We start from the raw sequence: 17,351 nt of genomic DNA on the forward strand, positions 1-17,351 counted from the left end.
CCTAGCATCTCAAGATATCTGGGAGACCTTCCCCTCCAGGGATGATCTGTCCTAAGCCAGTCAAGGTATTTGGGATACCTCCAGGGCTGAGCTATCCTATCAGCTTGATGTATCCCAGATACCTCACACTCTAGGGCTGAGCTTTCTCATTGCAGCTCCTGCTGTCAGGGCTGTCCTAGTTGTCATCTGACTCTCCAAATATTTAAGATACCTTTCACCCTGAGTTGCAAAATTTATAATTTGGTGCCAAAACCTGGGACCAAAACCACAGAGTTGCAAAAGTTACTTACATTTTGGGGCCCAAAACCAGGACCAAACCCCCAGAGTTTCAAACTTTTATACAATGAATCTGTTCTACCTAAGGCTTGTGAAAAACACAGAGCCTGAGGATATCTGTTGATGGGATATATCCTACAGACATGACAGATCAATACACCTTTGAACACTCACCAGTATATTTATACAAATGAACCACCATAATGGCACAGTTGTTACCCAAATAATGATAGGGGAAATTTTACATTGTCTTATCCATAGAGGAAAAAAACAAACCCAATAAAACAGGTCAATGAAGATAGGTTCAACTGCCTCAGGAGGGGAAATCCCATATTGGTTGTTCAGGTCCTAGTGCTCATCTAAGGATTTATTCACATACAAACAGAATTAAATGGACTCTGTATGTTATTAAATGTGTGATCATACCAACATATCAGTGAAAATGAAAGAAGGGATTATGAATATGGAAAAGAGAGGAAGGCAATGGAGGGGAAAATGAGGCTGAGGTGTATCAAAGGCACTATATTTATCCAAAACAATCCCTACTTTAAAAAAAAATGATTGTACACGACAACTTTTTTTTCAGGGCAACATTTTTTATGGTCTCTGTAAATTTTTTTCCACATTTGAAACTATTGAGAATGATTAATTGTATTAGAAAATATTTTAACTAAGCCTCATTTCAATGTCTAAGTACTTTTTATTGAATTTCTGGTTTGGGGCCATGACCTCAGGCTCACAATTTTCTAGAACAATCTCTGATTAAGTTCACAGTTGCTTAATACAGCAACCTTTGACTGATTTCCCCAATTTGTATTTCTTCCTATCAGCAGCTCTTTTTGTACAAACTTTGGGATGTTAATGATTCTTTGACTGCACTATAAATTTTACCTCTCAGCATTTGCTTTAATCTGAACAGGTGATCAATGCTGGAATTCTCACAGCACCAAGAAAGAGTTTTTTGGGATGTCAGGCTACTTTTGGTTTGAAGGAATACCTTTCCCTTTTCAGTGTATAAAAGAGAAATTATTGAAGAAAGTCATGATAAGTTTGTGATCAGAGATGAAGACACTGTCATAGTGAGTTATCCTATGTCAGGTAAGAACATCATTGAGAATGATCCTGAACTGTCTGTGGAAGTTTTGGGCTTTATTCATCCTTCATTTAGGTGGTGAATGGAATGCTTTATATATCTCATGTGTTCAATAGTTTGTGGACTTGGAGAGCTGTATCTGAGAGCAGTTTCACTCAGAGGAAGAACTCTCACTTAACCAATGCAGTCAGAGGAGCAGGTTAGGCACTAGCAGTGCCTGAGCTGATCCTTGGAGCAATGACAGTGTTTCCTAAAGCAGATTGTGGCATTCGTTTCTCTCTGTGTGGAAGAGATATTGATGATAATAATCAGATAAAAGAGCATCAAGAAAAAAGGCATGAATATAAGATTATGTGGAGGAGAGGACAACTTCAGGAAGAAGAATTACCATGGATCTTCTTCAAATAGAGGAAAGAGTCTCAAAACTCAAGGAACCAAGAAAGGCATCATGGTCATTGGGGGAGGAATGTGGTGGGAGGCAAAAGCAGTAAACATTGGTTAAGTATTAGGTTGCTAACATCAAAGGGCAATAAGATGGAAAATCTAAGGACAGTGGGCTGCAGGAAAAGGATTCAGATAATAGCCCAGAGAATAATGCTAGAGAAACACTCATTGACAAATGAGCATATAATCACAAATACATTGTGTATAGTAAATAGACCATGGAATATATTTAAGCTAAAGTGAAGCAGTACCAATACATACAGTGCAGGATGGATGCATCTTAATGACACTGTATTAAATAAAATGTTCCAATCTCTAGGACAGATACCATGACTGCATCCCTGACAAATATCTGGAATTGTTGAATTTACGGAAACAGAATGGTTCTTCAAATGAGTGTCAATACATTTTTCTTCTTGTTCAGGAACTAATTGGCTGATTGAGATTGTCTGCTTGATTCAGACCAAGGGAAATCCCAAATGGATCCAGTCTGTGCTTATCTGGGAATGCTCACCCTGGATAGAGACTTAAAAGGGACTTCCAGCATTGATCATTACGGAAGGACCACGCCTCATGTCCTCTCACCTCCCTTTCCATCTTTTCCCCAAGTCTTTCTTCAGATCCAAGGCCAAGGTCAGTGTCCAGTAGTTGAGAAATCTTTGGCCAAATGCTCTTTGAACTTATTCTACTTTGTTGGGCCCTGGAACTCTGCCTGAAATGCATTCTGTATAGATTTGGAGAGGGAAGTTGGGATTTTCATGCACTAGGTGATGCTAATCTGTCCCTTCCTCAGACTATATCAGAATTCCAGAATATCAACCACCTCTCAGTGATCCTGGGCAGATATAATGTGAAAAACTGTGTTATTACAGTAGGGCATTCATGGACTACACATACAGGTCAAGTAGAGCTCAAACTCTAGTGTATAGTGGATATTACTGTTTTGTTGTCATCAAAGTCATTTAGCTAAAATTGGTTCTATATATAGCTGAAACCTTATGGGTGAATCACCCAAGCAGAGTTGCTCATAGAGGAAGCAGCCTGAACAGGCACAAATGCTGTAATATGGGAGATTGTTCAACAACCATGGCTTATCTGTATCCATTGTGTCTTAAGGTGTCTAGCTGTCCATTAAGAGCAGTAGCCACAAAAATCACCGACATCACTGATAGAGGATCTGCTAAGGGAATCAGAAATATCCATTTTGTGACACATCATTTCTCATTGTTAATAAGAAAGTTTTGTGGAAATCCCCACACCTTAGAAACTATAACTATTTATGCTTAAACACAAAGAGAAATGTAGAAAATAATGTCTCTTTAAACTATCACAGTGAAGTTGTCATCATAAAGCTATATTTATGTGTCTTATGTCGATTTAGAAAACTTGTGTCTGGAGAAATTAAGGACCAAAAGATGAATTATATAGTAATGTCACAATGAGCATTGGGACAAAATATTTATTTTGTTTCATTAATTTTTAAAAATTATTTCTTCTGATTTGAGATTATACTATAATTACATACATTATTTCCCCTTCTTCTTCCTATCTCCAGGCTGACCATCATAGCCCTCTTTTCTGTCTTTCAAATTTTTGTTTTTTTTCATTATTTGTTGTTACATCTGTATATGTGTCTACATAGTCCTATTTACCTTGGTACAATCTGCTCAGTATGTACAATGTTACTTGTGTTATGTTTTCAGGGCTAAGACATTGATATTGCATAACCAATTGCTGTTGCTTTTCCCATTTCTTTCCATCTCAACATTTTTAGGTGCTCATGTGTCTTTGTGTTCACCATTTTGCAATGAAACATTAGCATTAAACTCTGCATAAGGATTCTTTTGAGAGTCATCTTTTATAGTTACAGTTACAGAAACCAATTATTTTGTCAATTTTAAGATAAATTTAGCATAGTATGCATTATTCAATGTATATAAAACATTCTTTCACAGTGGACAGATAGTCTTTCACCTTGTAAAATATTGATCTTTACAAGTATTGAATCAATCTTGTCTTTTTATTGTTGCTGTTGGTTTTATTACAGTATTACTGGCCTCAGTCATTTTGCTGTTATATTTGTGTAAATCAAAATGATAAAAGAAGATTCTGGTAAATATAGACATTTTGCACTTATTTTCATATTTTGTTCAAATAAAAATAATAAATATTTTTGGAAACTTCATTGATACTTGATTGACTTTTCATATAAACTAAGCCAGATCAAATTGGTTTATGACTATATTAACATTCATTTACATGTTTTTCCATTTAAGGTGATCTATGTCATCAGAAATCCCAGAGATGTTCTTGTGTCTGCTTATTTTTTCCTACATAACACAAAAGTTATTGATAATCCAGAATCACTAGGAACTTACATTGAATGTTTCCTCAAAGGAAATAGTGAGTGTCCTGTTAAATATAGGGGTTGAGGGAGGCTCAGTTACATTTATGAAGAAAAGGTGTGATATAGCTTAGGCTGGCCTTGAATTCTGTATGCAGATAGGGATTACCTGGAAGATCTGCTCCTCCTCCCTGTACTTCATGAGTTCTAAGACTATAAGCACTCACTTCAACATTCTGTTTATTTAATCATGGGATTCAACCCCCAAGTCATTTATGTTATCTAACTTGGTTACAACTCAAGCCTTCAATATATTCTGTAATTTCTCTTGGCTCCATCTTAATTCTCTACACTCTACCAACCTGTTGATACAAGGATCATTACCATCACAAACCTAATTGTGAAATCTTCCTGCTCTCACAAGCCACTGCATAATGGCACAGCTACAGCTTACCTATGAATAACCATCCTGGCAATATTTGGAGTATCTAGTCTTTCTAGTACTAAGGAAGATGTTATACCTTGTGGTTAACAAAGCAATAGTGATAGCAACAACACTAGGACCTATTTCATTCTCATCATGAATATTTGAACATGATGATGGTACCAGATGTGAAGTCTTATCAATCAGAAAATGATTGGTTACTCCGATAACACAATTGCAGTTATTGCACCAGTGGGTGTATGTTGTATGGATGGTTGAAGTTTAGATATCAGTGTCCATAGCTGAGTAATATTATTGACAAGAATCTCCCACTAGAATCCTACAGAAACCTTTTGTATACAATGAGGGCTATACAGCAGAAATTTATATTTCAGCTATTTCCAGTTTTCTTTCCTTATGTTGTGTGACAAGACTATGAGATTGGCTTTAGGAATAAGGTCTTAGCCAGGCAGTGGTGGTGCACATCTTTAATCCCAGCACTCATGAGTGAGAGCCAGGTGGGTCTCTGTGAGTTCAAAGCCAGCCTGGTCTATAGAGCAAGATCCAGGTCAGGCACCAAAATTACACAGAGAAACCCTGTCTCCAAAGCAAAAAATGGGCAAAAAAGAGAAAGGAATAGTTCTTACCAACCAGTTTTTGTGGGCAATTGACAATAGTGACAATTGCCTACATTATTTGGATCCCCAGGCCCATTTTAGGCAACATTTTCTAGTGAGGTATCCCAATAATAGCAATTCAGCTTTCATTTTATAACCAATAACTTTTGGGAACATTAGTATCTGCTCATGAAAGCTCCTTGATTTAAACTCTTTAATAAATTTTTAAATGAGCTTACAAACTAATGGCATTTTCATATATTCTGGGTTTTGGTTAATACTATCCCTAATTTACCCACCCTATCTTTGCATCCACACAATCAGTCTCATATTCCCTTCATTCATATTGATACCATATGTGCCCTGGTGATTCTCTCTCCTTAAGGTCTCTCTTTTCTTGCTACTCTTCTAATGGTTCTTTTCTGCCTTCCTCTCCTTTATACACACATCAAGGTAAACATGCTAAGAATTTGTCTTGAATCCAAATATGAGACAAAAGATTCAGTGCTTGTCTATCTGTGCTTGTCTTACCTCCTTAAGTATATTTTCAAGTTCCAAATATTTTACTGTGAATTTTGTAATTTCATCTTTAAAGCTGAATGAAATTGTATTGTATGTACATATCACAATCTCATCTATTTTCAGTTGATGGGCATCTAGGCTATAACTGTTCTGTAGTTGTTGTGAAGAGAGCTGCAATTACCACAAATGTTCAAGTACCTATGTAGTTGTATATATATAAGTCTATAGTAGTATATACTGACCTAGTTTGAGTATATACCTAAGAATTGATAGCTGGGTCATATGGAATTTCTGTTTTTAGCTTTTTTTAATGCTTCCCGTAGTGATTTAAATAATTGCTGTGCAGTTTTCCATCCCAACAGTGTTTTAATTTCCCCACATTTTTTGAAACTTAGAAAAAAATAAAAAATAAATATTATTATAAAGCAACTTGCACATAAATAAAAACCAGATCCACCAAAATTATCAAGACTCAAAGTCTATACATGTAAATGAATTTATATACAGTTAGAATTGGTATGCAAAAGAGAAGCTGGGAAACTTCACATTAAATGTTATACTTTCAATATTGCTTATATTCCACCCAGTTTTAGTCCACAAAACCCCCAAATCCATGAGAAATTTAGAAAAAGAAAAACATTACCTACATTCTCATTCAACAGTGTTGTCCATTACTTGCATCTACTCCTTTCACATCCCTTTATATTTAAATTATCTTCTCTTTTCAAACATTTTCAACATGCACTTCAAACATTTATTTGTTTTTTTTTTCTTTTAGTCTTTTTTTTTTGTTGTTTCTGAGACACATTTTCTCTATGTTTCAACTCTGGCATTTTTTCTTTTAAAAATGGAGGCCATTCTGACATAGATAAGATGGACTCCTAAGTAGTTTTGAGTTTTTATTTGTATTTCTTTGATAGCTAATGTTGATGAACACTTTAAAAATTCATATGAGGCATTCCCTTTCTTTTATGGTATACATTTTAGTTCCATACCACAGGTTTTGATTTGTTTCTCAATTTGTTCATCATTGATATAGAGAAAAACTCTTTATGTTTGTTTGATAATTTTGTACCCTGTCACTTTGTTAAAAGTCTTTATCAGATCTAAATGTTTTCTGGTAAACACTTTCAGTCTTGCACTGATAGAGTTGTATCGCTCAAGAATAGGTACTTTGACTTGTTTTTTTTTTTTCTTATTTGTACAGCTTTTACTTGTTCATTTATCTTTTTCTCTATCTTAGAATTTGGTACTATATTTAAAAAGAGTTGAGGAAGTCAATTCATTTTCTTCTTGCTTGTACTGGAAATATATTGGATTTCCCCCTACCTAGTGGAATGTAAGCTACAGTTTTCTTACATATGGCCATTACTATGTTGAAATATATTTCTTCTAATCTAAGTTCTTTGGCATTTTATACATGAGCGGATGATAAATTTTATCAAAAATTCTTTTCTTTATCTACACAGATTACTATGGGTTTTCTGTTCTTGAGTCCATTTATAATATTTAATTTATATTAATTGATGTTTGGATATTGAACCAGTCCATCACTGAGTCTTTGGAGTCAAGTCAACTTGATCATGGTGAATGAGTGTTTTGATATATTGTGTATTTGTGTTTGTGTTTGTGTTTCTGTCTCTCTCTCTCTCTCTCTCTCTCTCTCTCTCTCTCTCTCTCTCTCTCTGTGTGTGTGTGTGTGTGTGTGTGTACTTGTGCATGTCCATGTACATATATATGCATATTGTGTGGGTCCATGTATATTCAAATGTGTAGGTTGACCATGTGGATTAAGGTCTTCATGTTTGGCAATAAACAACTTTACCTGTTCAGCCATTTTACTATCCTTTGATAAGTTCCTGAATATGTTAACAAACTGTATTAATGAGAAACTTTGCATCTATGTGAATCATAGATCTTGGTCTATATGATTTTTTTGTTGAATATTTCTTTGTTCCTTGTATCAATATGATACTTCAAAAATACTTTGGTAATGAGCCTTATTTTCCCTCTTTTATGTAACAGTTCAATAATCTTTGTGTTCTCTGAAGGTCTGGAAAGATTCATCTGGTCTGAACATTTCTCTGTTTTAGAGATTTTTTATTACTTTTGCAAACTCGTTGTTTACAGTATTTTTATAACATAATTTTTATTGATTCTTTTGAACTTCTCATCACGTATATCATTCCCACTCATTGCCCTGTCCTTTCAGATCCATCCTCCACCCTTATATCCTGCCACCAAAAAGAAAATAAAAATGATTTCACCTCTCACTTTGATAATTTCCTGGTGTCTATTCTTCCTGGGAGACTTTGCTTCTTCTCCTTTCTAGAGCTTTCAGGTGTGCTGTAAGTCACTAGTGTGAGATTTCTCCAACTTATTTATGTGGGCATTTAGTGCTATGAATTTCCCTTTTAGGACTGCTTTCATAGTATCCCATAAGTTGGGGTATGTGGTGTCTTCATTTTCGTTGATCTCTAGGAAGTCTTTAACTTCTTTCCTTATTTCTTCCTTAACCTATTGGTGATTCACTTGAGCATTATTCAGTTTCCATGAGATTGTGGGTTTTCCGTAGTTTTTGTTGTTGTTGAAATCTAACTTTAAACCATGGTAGTCTGATAGAACACAGGAGGCTATTCCAATTGTTTTGTATCTGTTGAGATTTGCTTTGTGGCCAAGTATGTGGTCAATTTTAGAGAAAGTTCCATGGGGTGCTAAGGAAAACGTATATTCTTTCTTGTTAGGATGGAATATTTTGTAGATATCTATTAGGTCCATTTGGGTAATGACATCAGTTAAGTCCTTTATTTCTTTGTTAAGTTTCAATTTTGGGAGATCTGTCCAAAGTTTGGAACCTGGTGCTTATACAGGGGCACTTGGCTCAGCCTGGGAGGAGGGGACTGGACCTGCCTGGACTGAATCTATCAGGCTGAACTCAATCCTCAGGGGAGTCTTTTCCCTGGAGGAGATGGGAATTGGGGGTGGGCTTGGGGGTAGGTAGGGGAGGGGTTGGGGGGAGAACAAGGGAATCTGTGGCTGATATTTAAAATTAAATTTAATAAATAAATTGAAAAAAAACAAATAAATGTGATCATTTTATCATGTTTAATAAAAATAATTCACCTTCTTTTGAATGTTAATATTTAAAAAAAATAAAAAATGAAAACAAAAATAAAAACAAAAACAAAAAACAAATATCTCACTGACCCCTCTCGGGAATGACAAGCTCTGCTATCAGTCAGCAGTTTTCTCTCATACCAGTCCCAGCTGTCATGTCTCCAATTCTGGCATACTTGTCTGCATATGTAACCAATCATCTTATTAAATAAGAAACACAGAACCAATGTAAAAGAGAAAGCCAAGAGGTGAGAGCTTAGAGCTAAAATCTCACCATTCCTCCTGCAGTGGTCCCAGCTTCCCGAAAGAGAGCTATTTCCCTGTTTGTCAGTCATTTCATACTCATTCTGCCTTCTCATTGGTTGTAAACCCAAACACGTGACTGCCTCGTCACTGTCTGTATTTACAGCCCCCCAGGTCTTAAAGGCATATGTCTCCAATGCTGGCTGTATCCCTGAACACACAGAGACCTATGGGGTTAAAGGCGTGTGCCACAACCGCCACACTCTGTCTATGGCTCTAATAGATCTAACCCCCAAGCAACTTTATTTATTATCATGCAATCAAAATCACATTTCAGTACAATTAGAATATCACCACATCTACCCACCATATATACCCACCGTATATACCCACCGTATATTTGTTCATTATATACCTGTATATACCCACCGTATATTTTGTATATTTGTTCATTATAGTTGCACTGGGTGCTGGTGTGCTTCATACCACATACACTTTTGCCCAAACAGCTTTAATTTCAAATGTTCATTGCGATAAATGGCTGGTCTGGTTCAAGGCCTCTGGCTTCGGCCACACCATCAATACTGGACCCTCATCCAGACTCCTCTCAGATATCCTACTATATCTCAAAATCAAGGAAATCCTGTGGCCATGGTTTCCCAGGACCAGCTCTTTCCATCATCTCCAGCAGCTCATAGACAGGGTAGATGTTGGTGAGAGCCAACTAAAGGCTGAGGATATGAATTTCAGTGATAGCTGAGTTGTTCAGTCTCAGTATTTGCTGTGACCTCCCTTGGCTCCAGAGGTGGCAGATGAGAGGCAGGGTCAGGCCTGATTATTTTACAGGTTTATTTTATGTTATGTGTAGAAGGGATTTGTTGCATGTATGTGTGTTTTTGGATATGTGTCTTGTGGCCACAGAGGCAGGAAATGGGATTGTGAGATATCATGTAGGTACTGGAAATTGAATCCTGACCCTCTAGAATGAAAGTAATTATTTTTAAATTCTGAGCCCTGTCCCTACATCTACCTATTTAAAATTTTTAAATGTCATCTTGGTTTTATTTAGATAGGTTTTAACCTATGTAGAAATTAATCCATATATTTTAGATTTTCTGATTTAGTGGAATGATTTTAATGTAAACTTTAATAATTCTTTGAATTCACTGGTGCTTGTCATAATGAATGATTCCCTTTTCATGACTTACTGTATTATCTTTTGTTGTTTCTATTCCTTTTCTTAGTTTATACATGGTTGTATTGTATTTGTGTTCAAATGTGGTGACATTGTACTTTTGCATTAATAAATAAAGTTTGCCCTTAGATCAGGGAAAATAGAAAGCCATTTTAAGTAAACAAAGAAGTCTGGCAGTGGTAGAACATGCCTTTAACTCTATCATTTAGCAAGCAGGTTCATTGTGTGTTCAAGGCCACACTAGAGAACAGAGCCAAGCATGGTGACACATGCCATTAATCCCAGTACCAACCATAGAGGCCTGGAGGTCTGTACAGAGAGACAGAAAATGACTGAGATGTGTAAGAAGAGGAAGTGAGGTATCTGGGCTAGGAGACCAATCAAATGGCAAACAGCAAGTCATATAAGACTGGGTAGATAGGATGTCACTCTCTTTGGAAGCTGCAGAGTTGGTGAGTTAAGGTTGGCTTGTGGCATTCCCTAGTTCCCTGATCTCTCTAAGTCTTTCACCCCTATATTTGGCTTCATGGTTTTTCTTTAATAAAACCATTTAGAAATATGTCTACATTTATCAAAAGTTTTGTCAATATTATTTATATGTTGAAGGAACAAACTATTTCATTGACTCTCTGGATTTGTTTGGTTACTGCTGCTGTTTTCATTTCACTAACTTTTTTTTAATGTCAGTGTTTTCTTTCCAGCTACTAATTTTGATGTTTGATGTACTCCTTTTCCAAAGCCCTAAAGTGATTCATTAGCTAATTCATTAGAAATCTCTTTGACATTACAATGTAGTTCATTTGAACCTTTAAACTCACTCTTAGGGTATTTTTATTGCATCCCATATGTTAAAGAATATTGTGGTATTTTTGTTTCATTTCATCTTTCAATTCTTGAATTTATCTAGGACTCAATCATCCTTAAGTTGTAAGTTGTTTACTCTCCATGAGTTTGTTTATGTTCTGCAGATTTTCTTATTTATTCATAGTTATTTTATACTTTTGAGGTAAAACATAAGGAATTATTTCATTTCCCTGATATTATTTAAGATGTTCTTTCTGACCTTGTATATGTCTATTTTACAGAAAGTTCCATGGACTTCTAAAAACATAGTGTGTTCTTCAGTTTTTGGATACAATATTCCATAGATGTCTTTTAAGATCATTTTACCTGTGATATCAGTTAATTCTATTTATTTTCTATTGAGATGAAGTGTTAACTATTAGAAATGAAAGTACTGAGATTCTTGCCTATGGCTTTACATCTAGTACTATTTTCTGTGCATAACTGGGTGAACCTGTTTGTAATTGTAGAGTTCTCCCCGTGAATTGTTCCATTACGCAGTAAGAAGTAATGATTATAAGTGCTCAATAGACTTCAAGTCTATTATGTAATCAGCAACATATCTCTGTTTTATAGCTCCATTTTCCCAGAATCTCTTTCTCCATTAGTTCATTGTAAGTAAATAGCCGCCTTATATGATGAACTACAGCAAACATAAACATCCTAGTACTTTAATCTAATGTCCTACTCTGGGTCTTTGGGTTAAGGAATTGGTGTCATTAATATTCAGTTACTAGCGTGTACCTGGAGTTTTCTTGTGTCCTGGCCTGCTGGTAGTCACGGCAAATCTCTCCCACTAGTGTCCCTCAACTAAATACACAGAGACATATATTTACAAACTGTATGGCCTAATGGCTCAGGATTCTTGCTAACTGTTCTTATATCTTAAATTAACCCATTTCTATAAATCTCAGATAATTCTAGGTTGAGTCAACTTAAACATTGAAGTTAGCTTTTGCTTGTTGCAGCCTTATGGATTCATTTTTTTCTCTTTGCTGGCAAAGATTCCTATAAGTATATTTTGTAGAGCTGTTTTGATGGTCATAAATTCATTTTGCATATTTTAGCATAATTTTTTTCTCCTTTATTAATGAGAAGCAGTTTTGATGGGTACAGTAGTCTTAGTTGTCATTGGTTGTCTTTAGAACTTGAAATACAACTTTCCAAGACCTCCTGCATTTTAAAATCTCAGTTGAAAAATCTGTTTTCTGACAGACCTTCCTTTACATTTGACTTGGTGTTTCTCCCTTGCCAGTTTCAATGTATTTTCTTTAATTATAATTTTATGAGGAAAATATACTGTGTGGTCTTGTATATATGCTGTTCTAAATTCCTCCTTTATCTTAACTGGCATCTGTTTGAACCAAAAGCAACCTTGAAAAAAAGTGTTAATAGTTTTTACAACTCCAAGTTACAGTTTATTTTTGATGAGAAGCCTAGGCAGGTAATTAAGACAGTGAGTTCACATACAAGAGTAGAGAGACAATAAATATGTTTGCTCTTGCTTTCTTGCCCTCAGTTAATATTCTCCTACCTTATGCTTTCCTGAACACAGCTGAGTAGAAAATGGGGCTGCCACAATAATTCTTCACCTTTTACATCATCAGTTAACAATCAGGACAATCTTTCATTGATATACACACAGGCTTATGTGATCCAGATAATTCCTCATTAAAAATCTGTTCCACAGCATTTATAGGTTTTTTGCAAGTTAACAGTAGGTAATTTTAATGTAGCACCTCTTAGATTTTTTCCCATAGAGTGACAAATATCATGGAATTCCCACTCATATCTTCTTCTTATATTATCTTTATTCTTATTGAATTGTCCCACATCTTACACCTTGCCTTCACACTGTGACATATTTTACTTTTATTTTTTTCTTATTTATTGTGTTCTAGGGTACATGTCTGCATAAATGTCTGTGTGGGTACACACATCTCACACAACATTTGGAAGAACCTGAGAAAAACTTGTAGAGTCAGTTTTCCATTTCTAATTTACATGGTTTACAGAGACTGAGATCTGGTCATCAGGTTAATATGATAATCAATTTACCCAATTATTTTAAATAATTTACCAATTATTTTAAATTATTGTAAGTAATTTACCAATTATTTAAAACTATATTATCATTGGAGTTTGACAGATGGCTCTGGCCAAAAGACCTTAATGCTTTTGGGAGAAGAAGGTGCTTTGTTTCCCAGAACTCTCACAGAGTAGCTCTCTACTTCCTATAACTTAGCTTCAGGGGAAACCAACATTCTTACCTCTGTAGACACACACAGAGACTTGTACTCACATAAGAACACATAAACATACAAAAATAAAAATACAATAAACAATTTAATATTCATTTCTTTAACTACAAGTTTCTAGAGATTTGTATATTCTCCACATATACATGTTTACAATTCCCAGTCTCTTTCTCCTTTTTCTACTCTCTCTCCTCTTCTCTCACAACCCTCCTCTCTCTACAAGTTCACTTTTACCTCAATATGGTCATTAATGTAATTATTAATGTGGTCATATAACCTTGATACATACCTTCATTTGATTTCACTCAACAGGTTGCTTTATTGATGGTAATCTTCCTTTCTGTCATATTATGAATTACCATGCTTTACATATTTGGAACTGGAGCTTTCACACTTCCTCTGGAAGTTTTCCAGGTGGCAAGTACATACATGACAGGTTATTGAATATTAATCACCATTGACACTAAAATTTTGCGGTTATTTGTTGTGGATACAGCCACTAGGTCTCAAAATGGATACCTATCTATTCAAATGTAACAAATAATAAATTTACAGACTGAGTCGGATGATGTAAGTTTTATTTGGGTGGAGATGAATAGATAAAAATGCAAGGCCATGTTTGTTTGAGGACACCAAGTTTGAGGACAGCTTTGTGATGGGGGTAATGTCTTTCTTTATGCTGTGAATATGTGTTGCTCCAATTGGTTGTTTAATAAAGCTATTTGGCTTATAACAAGGCAGCTTAGAAGCAGGCAGGAAGTTCAAAGGGAGAGAGATAGATAGAAATGCCAGCAAACTGTCCACGGAGCAACATGGATTGCGACACAGGTGAAGCCACAGAACATATAAAGATACATAGATTAATATTTATGGAATAATTTAAGATTATCTACATAGAAAAAAAGCTTGAGCCTTGCCCTTGCAGTTATAATTAATATAACCTCTGTGTGTTTACATTGGGTCTGAGAGGCTGTAGGTTAGGCAGGACACATGAAAGCTTCAAGCTACATTTGGTGCCCAACATGTGGCAAGAGTTTCCACCCAAAACTTGAGAAAGCTTTTAAAAAATATTCTAAAAGGGGGCTAACAAGAGCTTCCTAGTGTGTCTGTCAGGACAACAGCAGGCTGGGAGCTTGAGTATGGCAGGTTTGTGGCATGTGGGCTTGACCTGTAGCATGGCAGATTGCCTCCAGATTATACAGAGGCATCTCCGTGGTGCACGGTGGATTTAGCTTTTGCTAGTACACACAAAAGAAAATAGGAATAGGCTTTGGGCTACACACTTCTGGATGGAAGCACAGACCTACTGCCTCAAGGAGTCAGTGGACAGCATGGCTCCCAGAGACAGTGGTGAATTATCTCCACCATGTTGAAAAGCTGAGGTGAGCAGTGTCAGCACCCAAGACTGACAATTCAGTACTATCCACTGCAGTTTAAAGCAATAAATTCACAATGAGACAGATTCAAATGGGATAAAGCCTAGAGAGATTACAGTGTGTGTAAAAATAAACATAGGATTGGAAGAGAAATGAAAAGGAATACAGAGATTTATATAAAAAGCTTTAAAAATTAAAGCCTTTAAAGAGATAGTAAAAGTAATATAAAAATTGAGCCACATAAACATGGAAATCATACACAGAATCTTTACTGTATTGTATTGTCATTGGGATTTTTAACTGCAGAAAGACATTTGATTATATGGGGTTCTAATATAAACCAATATATGTATTTTTTTTTAGTTTGCTTTTTTTTTCTATCCATCACAGGCAATTTATTTTGATCTATTCATTCACAGTTAATACAGAAAATACTTGGAAACATTTCCATATAATGTTTGACACAGAAATCATCAAATAGAAGTATACAATGTTGACAGGAGGCAGTACATTTATAATTTATAACCCCAAATGTATTTATAAATTAGAAATGGAAAGATCTACAAATGAAATTATGAAGGTTCATCAAAGTCATTTAATCTGTCAGTTTCTCATTCATTTTTATGTCTTAATAATATTCTATTGTATGAATAAGCCACATTTTATTTCTCTCCAGTATTTGATAGCTATTGAGATGTTTTAACTTTTTTACTATTAGCAACACACTGCTGTAAACTTTCATGTACATGTTTCATAGGTGCACATTTTCAGTAGTTTGAGGATATATTCCTAAGGGTAGAATTGTTAAGTAACAGAGTACCAATGTTTTGCATTTTGACCAACCACCAAACTGTTTTGCCAAAGTGGCACACCATTTTACAATCTCACCAAATCCTTGTTTTTAAGGCTCTGATTTTTGTACAAAAGCATTCAATCATTCTGTCAGACCAAACCAGGAAAAGTAAGCTATAGTTCAGAGCTGTTCTATTCCATTTACTATGCAAAGCCATTCTTGGCATTTGCAACTCTCAGCCCTTTTGAGTATTCTTGCAGTGTTCACCTTTTCCTCCACCACTTTTTTTCTTCTTTTTTTCTGGTTTATTTCTATCTATTACAAATGTATAAAAAATTCTCCATCAACGCTGCTGTTAGCAGCAGAACCTTGAGAAATATACCTTCGGTTTGCCTCAGAAAAGGAACACATATTGCACTGTAAAGTTTATAAAATTGGCGCAAAACATTGTGATAATGTTACAATACCAGTTTTAAGAGTTCAGTGACTAATGGGGAGCTGATGGGATACATGCAGAACTGTGAAAGCGATCTCACTTAGCCAGCTGTACATGTAGACTGTAAATCTACATTCAGATCATTTCTGAACTAAGACTATCATCTCAGTTTATCTGTTGAGGTCAACCAGGAAACCCTAGAATATACCTTGATTTTTGCAAAAAACAAAATAGGGGGAGGGGTTTCTTCAGCATTTCAGTCCACAAATAATAGTATCCTAACAGGCAAAGTGTTCTCTCACTGTCAACATAGAATGAACTGCTGCTGGAGGTCAACTTGGGTTTTAATTTGCATTAACACTTACATGCATAGTAGTCCAAGTTGTTGACCTCATGACTTTAAAAAGTAACTCTAAAAAAGTAAAATGGCCCTTCTTGGAAGACTAAAGAAAGACATCCAGCCACAGTTGTAAAAAATCTCATCAAAACAATATACCCTTTTATGAATTATGCCTCAATTAAAAAAAAAGTAGCCCCAAATAAGAAGCAGCTCTGAAAAAGAAAATATAACTTAAGATATTTGAAAAAAACAAGGTGAATACCCAATATATGTATTTTAAAGGTATTTTGACTTCAAAATTTGGATATGAGGATACGTTGCTTTGAAAAGAGGCTCTGCTTTTGTTTCCACAGAAAGTAAGAGACACTGGATTTGTTCCATGTTAAGATGGTTCAGATTTGATCAAGCCAGACATCCTGAACTTTAACAGATGGTACCTATCAAGAAAGGTTATAACCAGGCTTCCCAGGACTTGAACATTATCTCGCATTTTCTTAGGATTCCTCTAAGATTATCAGCACACTCAACCAGCATGGGCAGTATAAGAAGATACTCCGAATTTCCCAAAATATTGTTTATAAATGTTTAATTTTATTTAAATCAGGTTGATTATAAATGCAATTTCTTTCTAAAGAGGAAAAGAGAATGTTATAGTTAGGATAGGATGAAAGGCTAGATTATTGTTTAAAAATGTTTTACATTGCTATGGATTTTAGTTTATTAATATAAATTTAAAGTTAATTTTGTTATGCTGTATGTATATTTATACTCTTTTGGGAAGTATTTTCTTTGTGCAACTCATTTAAAGTTGTAATGTATCATTAAGAAATATATATTCATAGTTAATCATCTATGATAATCAAACTTGTAGTCATTTTAGTTAAGATGTCTAGATATAGATAGATATATTTCAATTATGTAAATAATCTTCAAACAGTTCAAAAACTAACAGAATATGGCATTTAAAATGTTTGAAGAAGTTTGAATTTCTGGACATTGAGACATGTCTACTCCTGGCAGCACCAATCTA

General features: G+C 35.1%; 1 pseudogene across 1 annotated transcript in view; it reads left to right on the forward strand.

Annotated features, from left to right (window-relative positions):
• Window positions 1–1,120: 1,120 nt before the first annotated feature.
• The window catches only part of LOC102920934 (sulfotransferase 2A1-like), a 39,401-nt pseudogene continuing 23,170 nt past the window's right edge, over window positions 1,121–17,351 (forward strand). Inside the window, exons 1-3 of the transcript XR_013051177.1 lie at window positions 1,121–1,374; window positions 2,238–2,446; window positions 4,090–4,216. The product of XR_013051177.1 is annotated as a sulfotransferase 2A1-like (transcript). The remainder of the gene's footprint in view (window positions 1,375–2,237; window positions 2,447–4,089; window positions 4,217–17,351) is intronic.

This window comes from Peromyscus maniculatus, chromosome 1, assembly GCF_049852395.1.
Source record: "Peromyscus maniculatus bairdii isolate BWxNUB_F1_BW_parent chromosome 1, HU_Pman_BW_mat_3.1, whole genome shotgun sequence".
Classification (NCBI taxonomy): Eukaryota; Metazoa; Chordata; class Mammalia; order Rodentia; family Cricetidae; genus Peromyscus; species Peromyscus maniculatus.